Below are 7500 nucleotides of genomic sequence, written 5' to 3'. Positions count from 1 at the left end.
CTCCTCCCCATTACACTCCAGTCTACTCCCCTTTCCTCCCCACACCAGTTCAGTCACCCTCTACGACTCCTCACTCCTCCTATTATCTCCCCATATCACCCCAATCCACTCCCTTCTATTCCTCATCACCCCTTTCCTTCTCATACCACCCCAGACTTATCCCCCCTTCTATTCCCTCATATCTCCCCTGCCACTATTACTAGCTTCCCCAGCCTTCCCGTTTCTCCCCCACAACTACCTCCCCTTCCCTTAAAACCCAACAACTTGCCTCCTTCAACTTAATATTAACAGGAGTTGAAATGCAACGTTTTGGAGTCATCTGATTAATGTAGAATCACTTAGGTTTAAGGACAGACCACCTAATCTGGACCATGGGGTCTGTGTGGTCTGATTTTCTATGTAAATCTATGTAAATACTCTTATCTCCCCTACGACCTCCCTTCCACCCCTACCACTTATATTCCCTTCCTCAGTTCCACTTCTATGATCTCACCTTCCCACCCCCTTTCTCCCCTACCTCTTACCTCCCCTTCCTATATTCCACCTCTACGATTTTCAACCTTAAATTCCTCCCTCCCTCCTCCCCCCTCCACTACCTCTACCTATACCCCTGCCTCCCCCCTTCCCCCTGCCCCCCTCTCCCCCTACCTGAGCTTACCTACAGTTTCGTCTGCCTGAATGTAATTATTTTAAAGTGGGACACAGTCTTATCTCCTCTGTGTGTGTGTGTGTGTGTGTGTGTGTGTGTGTGTGTGTGTGTGTGTGTGTGTTGGGGATGGGATGTTGCATTGTACGCCCTCTCTTCCCCTCCTCCTCCTCCTCCTCCTCCTCCTCCTCCTCCTCCTCCTCCCATTCGTTGGATTAAGAGAAATTTGGAAAGGGAAAAGGGATAGGTCAGAGAGAGAGAGAGAGAGAGAGAGAGAGAGAGAGAGAGAGAGAGAGAGAGAGAGAGAGAGAGAGAAGGTGGCTGAGAGATAAGGAGATAATGGAAGAAAGAAAGAGCAGGAAGAGGCGTGGATGACGGGGAGGTAAAGAGGGAAAGGAAGGAAGGAAGGGAGAGGGAGGGAGGAAATTATAAGATAGATGAGGAGGAGTAAGGAATAGAGGGAGGGGAAAAAAGATATATGAGAGAAAGGTTGTGAGGAAAGAAGGAAAGGAAAGAAATGGAGGAATAAGAGAGTAAAGGAAAGAAGCAAAAGATTAAAGAGTGGAAGAGAAGGTGTGAAAGATTAGAGATTGATTGAAGGAGAGCAAAGGAGGAAGGAGTATCATGTTGGGAAAGGAATGAAGAAGAGGAGGAGAGGAAAGAAGAGGAAGGAAGGAAAGGGAAGCAGAAGAGGAAGGAAGGAGAGGAAGGCAGGAGATAAATGAGTGAAGGAGGATAGAAGGATAAGAAAGGGGAGAGGGAGGTTTTTGAGGATTGAAGGAGTGAGCAAAGTAATGTGAAAGGAAGGAAGGAAAGAAGGAAAGAGAAAGGGAGAAATTAGTAGATAAGAAGAAGTGAAGGATAGAAGGAATAAGATAAAAGAGTGGAGGAGGAGGAGGAGGAGGAGGAGGAGGAGGTGAGAAAGATCAAAGAGAGAAGAAGGTTTTTAGGAGTGAAGAAGTGAGGAATATTATGTTGGAGAGAGAGAGAGAGAGAGAGAGAGAGAGAGAGAGAGAGAGAGAGAGAGAGAGAGAGAAAGGTTTTTGAGGATTGAAGGAATGAGGAGTATAGTCTGCAAGGAAGAAAGGAGAAAGGATAGAGAGAAAAAAGATAAAAGTGAAGGAGGAGGTGAGAAAGATAAGAGAGGAAGATTTTTGAGGACTGAAGGAGTGAGGAATATCGTGATGAAGGAAGGAGAGAAAGAAAGAAAGAGAAAGGGAGAGAGAATGGCAGAAGACAAAAGAAAAGAGGAGGAGGATAAGAAAGATAAGGAGGGAGGGTGCGGGGAAGGAAGTGAAGGAAATCATGTTTGGGAAAGAAGGAAAATGAGAAGGAAGAAATGAAAGGATGAAAAAGAGGATGTGAGGGGGAGTAAGAGATAGAGGAAGATAGAAGATAAGAGTAGAAGAGGTGAGAAAGATAAGGGAGGGAGATGGTGAGGACTGGAGGAGGAAGGAATGTCTGTTGAGGAAGGAAGGGAGGGAGGGAGATGAGGAGTGAAGGAAGGAGAGTAGAGGAGGAAGGGAGGGAGGAAGAAGAGGATTGAAGGAAGGAGAGTAGAGAAGGAAGGAAGGAGGGGAGAAAAGGGTTGAAGGAAGGGAGGGGGAAGAGGATTGAAGGAAGGAGAGTAGAGGAGGAAGGGAGGGAGGAAGAAGAGGATTGAAGGAAGGAGAGTAGAGAAGGAAGGGAGGGAGATGAGGAGTGAAGGAAGGAGAGTAGAGGAGGAAGGGAGGGAGGAAGAAGAGGATTGAAGGAAGGAGAGTAGAGAAGGAAGGAAGGGAGGGAGAAGAGGATTGAAGGAAGGAGAGTAGAGGAGGAAGGGAGGGAGGGAGAAGAGGATTGAAGGAAGGAGAGTAGAGGAGGAAGAAGAGGAGAGACGGAAGGAGAGTAGAGGAGTAAGGAAGGGAGGGAGAAGGGGAGTGAAGGAAGGAGAGTAGAGGAGGAAGGAAGGGAGGGAGAAGAGGAGTGAAGGAAGGAGAGTAGAGGAGGAAGGAAGGAAGAAAACTTTTGACATCAGCGGTTTAAAGCAGAAAGCCTTCACTGTCAACACAAGAACAAAACAAACAAAAAAAATCCCTGGCCAGTGTGTGTGTGTGTGTGTGTGTGTGTGTGTGTGTGTGTGTGTGTGTGTGTGTGTGATAAGAAGGTGGATGTTTACACGTCACTTTCGGCCTGTGTGTGTGTGTGTGTGTGTGTGTGTGTGTGTGTGTGTGTGTGTGTGTGTGTGTGTGTGTGATAAGAAGGTGGATGTTTACACGTCACTTTCGGCCTGTGTGTGTGTGTGTGTGTGTGTGTGTGTGTGTGTGTGTGTGTGTGTGTGTGTTTGACGGATAGGTTGACCTAGTTTCCAACACTGTGCAAGGACTGAAGAGGAGGAGGAGAGTGAGAGGAGGGGGCGTGACCTTGGGTGGGGTCGTGGGGGCCGGAGTGGCGTGTGCTGGAGGAGGAGGAGGATATACCAGGTCGGGGGTGTTGGGGTGACCTGGAACGAGGCGGTCTGACAGGCACGTAACAAAGAAAGGCCTCCTCCTCCTCCTCCTCCTCCGCCTCCTCCTCCTCCGCCTCCTCCTCCTATCCTTCTTCCCTTTCTTACCCTTCCTCCTGTTGTTACTACCCTTCCCCTCCTCCTCCTTGAATTCTCCTCCTCCTCCTCCTCCTCCTCCTCCTCCTCCTCCTCCTCCGCCAACACTTCTTCCTCCTCTTCTTCCAACCACTACCCTCCTCCTCCTCCTCCTACTACTACTACTACCCTTCCCTTCCTCCTCCTCCTCCTCCTCTGTCTCTTTCCCTTCCCCTTCCCCTTCCTACCCGTCTCCTGCTACTCCCCTCCCCTTCCTCCTCGAACCCTCCTCCTCCTCCTCCTCCTCCTCCTCGTCAGTGGGCCGGATCGAAGTCGGGTGGGCCAGCTGATCAGTGACGTCATCGCCGCGCCGGTTACGTCATCTCTCTCTCTCTCTCTCTCTCTCTCTCTCTCTCTCTCTCTCTCTCTCTCTCTCTCTCTCTCTCTCTCTACCGTGGGAAGAGAGTAAAAACCTCCTCCTCCTCCTCCTCCTCTTTTTCGTTTCTTGGGTTGCTGGAAGGTGTCAAGGAGGAGGAGGAGGAGGAGGAGGAGGAGGAGGAATTGGAGGGTTTTCTTTCTCTATCTCATTTAATTTCCTCCGCAGAAGAGATAGGGAACTTTTTTTTACTCTCTCTCTCTCTCTCTCTCTCTCTCTCTCTCTCTCTCTCTCTCTCTCTCTCTCTCTCTCTCTCTCTCGGCGCTGGCATCTTTCCTGACGCAGCAATGACGCAGTGGTGACGTATGAGAGAGAGAGAGAGAGAGAGAGAGAGAGAGAGAGAGAGAGAGAATCTAGGTCAGGTTGGGCCAAGAAATGACATATCCTCTCACGTTACCTCCCATGACCTGACCTGGCTAGACTTCTTCCTCCTCCTCCTCCTCCTCATTTTTTTATTTTCCGTCCTCCTCCACCTCCTCCATCGCCTCCCCAATTGCTCCATTTTCCACCACCACCTCCTCCTCCTCCTCCTCCAACGCCTCTGTTACTGCTCCATTCCCCTCCACCTCCTTGGCCGTCCTCCTCCTCCTCCTCCTCCTTTGAGATGGAAGAAGGTTCATATCGACGGCGCACCAGCCTTCACCACACACACACACACAGGCCAGACAGCACTGACAGCTTCTCGTCCTAGTTTAGTTTTATTTATTTATTTATTTTTATTTATTTATTCCGTTTTTTATAAGCAGTTTTCTTATTTAGTATTTTTTTTTCATTTATCTTTTTTTCTAGTTTTTTTTCCTCTCTAGCGGATCATTTTCTCTTGTTATTTATGTTTTTTTTAATGTTTAGAAGTGGAATATATAAAGTTAGGCTTCCCTTGTGTGCGCTAAGAGGAAGAAACTTGGAAACACGGCAGAGCAGGCAGCGGAGAGCGTTAGTTTTGTGATTGAGTTCGCCAGGCATATCGTTGAGCTGCAAGGATAGATGGAGGCCCTTGCTGTATGTTTTTTATAGCAGAGGAGTCAGTTCAAGGGCATAAAAAAAGGTAACAAATGTGAAAAAAAAGCCCGCTACTCAAATTTATGTCTGGATACGTTCACTTCACTCTTGCTGCAGCGAAAGAATGGTCGATGCGATTATTGGACGAGTTAATCTGCATCGCTTCAATTATACTCTGTGACGTTTGTTCCAGTGATTGATGATCCACGAAAAAGGAACTGCTGTTGTTTGTATTGTGTTGTTTGGCTTGAATCGACGCACCGCTGTCCTGGCTGTCGGTTGGCTGTTGTTATCATTCCTTCTTTCCTTCTTTTCCCTCCCTCCAGCCACCTTCCTTCCCTTCGTCCTTCCTTTCCTCCTTCCTTCCCTTCCTCATTCCTTCTTTCCTTCTTTTCCCTCCCTCCAGCCACCTTCCTTCTTTCTCCTTCCTTCCCTTCGTCCTTCCTTTCTTTCCTCCTTCCTTCCCTTCTTTCCTTCCTTCTTTTCCTTCTTTTCCCTTCCTCTCGCCACCTTCCTTCTTTCTCCTTCCTTCCTTTCCCCCTTCCTCCTTCCTTCCTTCCTTTCCTCTTTCCTTCTTTCCTTCCTTCTTTTCCGTTTCCCTTCCTCTCGCCACCTTCCTTCTTTCTCCTTCCTTTCCTTCGTCCTTCCTTCCCTTCCTCCTTCCTTTCCCCCTTCCTTCCCTGGGCGTGGGAAGATAATGGGAGAAGGAGGAGGAGGAGGAAACGAAGGTGTGAGCAGAGGAGGAGGAGGAGGAGGAAGAAATGAAGGTGTGAGAGGAGGAGGAGGAGGAGGAGGAGGCCTTTGAGAAGCTGCCAAAAGGTGACGACTCATTAACCTGTCTTGATGTCCTCGTGTGTCCCAGCCTAACCTGCCCCCCCCCTCCCTCACTCCCTCCCTCTAATGCTCTTCCTTCATTCCTTACCTCTCCTTCCTTCATTAATTTCCTCCCTCCTTCTATTGGTTTTCCTTCCCTCCCTCTTAATCCTTTCTGTCCTTCTTTTTATCTTTCTATCGCCCTCCCTCTATTCTCCTTCCTTCTTTTTCTTCCTTTCTCTCCCTTTATCCATCTTCCTTCTTTCTCCTTCCTTCCCGTCCCTCCTCCCATCCTTCTATCTATTTTCCTCCATTCTTCCTTCTCCTTTACATCTGTGACTCCTTCCCTCCCTCTTTCAATTCCTTTCTTCCTTCTATTCCCTCCTTCGTTCCCTCCCTCCCTTCCTTCCCTCTCCTTCCTTCCTCTGCCTCCTTCCACTCCTTCCCTCTCTTAAAACTCCTTCCTTCCTTCTCCCTTCCTTACCCCACTCCTTCCTTCCTCTGTCTCCTTCCACTCCTTCCCTCTATACCCTCCTCCCCTACCTCTCTCCTTCCTTCCTTCCTTCCTTCCCTTAAGCCAGTTTCCTTAATTCATATCCTTCCCTAGCCTGTCCTACTACATAAACATGAATCTTGCCTCCTCCTCCTCTTCCTCCTCTTTATGCCTCCTATTCTTTCTTCTGTATTTTTAGCTTATCCTTTCAGCCCATTATGTCTCCACGGTTCTCCCAGCGCGTAGCCTAACCATCCCTATTGTGACGTGTATTATGCCATCTCTTCTTATCCCGTTCTTTATGGCTCTTTTCTACTCCCCCGTTTTCTCTCCCTCGTTTTCTCTCCCCCCATTTTCTCTCCTCACTTTATATATATTTGTCATACTCGTTACTCCCCTCTTCCCTCCCTTCCCCCCCCCACGATCCTTTGTATTCGTCTAACTCTATGTGACCTACTTTTTTTTGTATACTTTTACTTTACATCACCTTTTTTTTTTTTTTTTTTTTCCACTTGTCAAACGCTTATCTTGGTGCTAATTTATTCCTTATCACCTTTTTCTTGTATTATCTGCTGGACTGGTACTTGTTATATACTTGTTTTATCTCCTTCATGTGTATCTATCTTATCTCATTATTATTCTTTCATTAATTTATCCTTATCTTCTGCCCCCGGTCATTCTGTTATTGTTATCTCTCTCTCTCTCTCTCTCTCTCTCTCTCTCTCTCTCTCTCTCTCTCTCTCTCTCTCTCTGCCATAACTGCGTACTCCAATAAATCAATCTGTCTTTCTATATCTATCTATTTATGTATCTTTATCTATCAATTTACCTATCTATATTTGTATCTATCTAGCTTTCGATCTATCTGCCCATCTCTTCTCTCTTCGAACCTCCTCCTAACCTTTTCTCGCCATCCTCTTAGCCCATGACGAGCACAAAACCTCGGCTGGATGCATTGTTTGAAGCACAGGGAGGGACTCGATGACTCGTAATATACAGCGCAAATTTTCCGTGGATCTTCAGTCAAACCACGATTTCCGCTGGCGTGGTTCTTATATTTCCTTGGTTTTCTGACGTGACCACGATCTTCCAAAGCTACGGTAGATTTCACTGAAGGACGACGGTATTACTCACCATCATCATCAGCAGCAATAACAAGAAATAAATGAGAACCACGCTAGCGGAAATCGTGGTTTGACTGAAAATCCACGGAAAATTTGCCCAGTGTGATAGCCCCTTAAGCCCACCTGTGTTTAATTCGGGTTTCCGTCGCGTAGACTATTAAACCCATCCACCTGCCTTGCCAGTTGCCACCCCTCTCGTTCGCCTGGCCCTTCTTTGACTGTGATTCTGGGTGGAGGGAGACTGGAATGGTACTGGATTGTTATAGCATAGGGAGGGAACTTAATAGAAAATGGATTTATGATGTTGAGAAAAAAATTTGCTTCCATAATAACTGATACAGAAAAGGCGAAAGGCAAAATACTGTATTATTGTTATTATTATTATTATTATTATTATTATTATTATTATTATTGTTATTATTGTTATTA

General features: G+C 47.0%; 1 protein-coding gene across 2 annotated transcripts in view; it reads left to right on the top strand.

Moving 5' to 3' along the window:
• The window catches only part of LOC127007708 (protein pellino-like), an 89941-nt gene that overhangs the window by 68992 nt on the left and 13449 nt on the right, over positions 1 to 7500 (top strand). The window lies entirely within an intron of this gene.

The sequence above is a fragment of the Eriocheir sinensis genome, chromosome 36 (genome assembly GCF_024679095.1).
Source record: "Eriocheir sinensis breed Jianghai 21 chromosome 36, ASM2467909v1, whole genome shotgun sequence".
NCBI classification, from domain to species: Eukaryota; Metazoa; Arthropoda; class Malacostraca; order Decapoda; family Varunidae; genus Eriocheir; species Eriocheir sinensis.
Note: the sequence above shows the minus strand (reverse complement) of the source record. Positions and strands in the feature narration are given on the sequence as shown.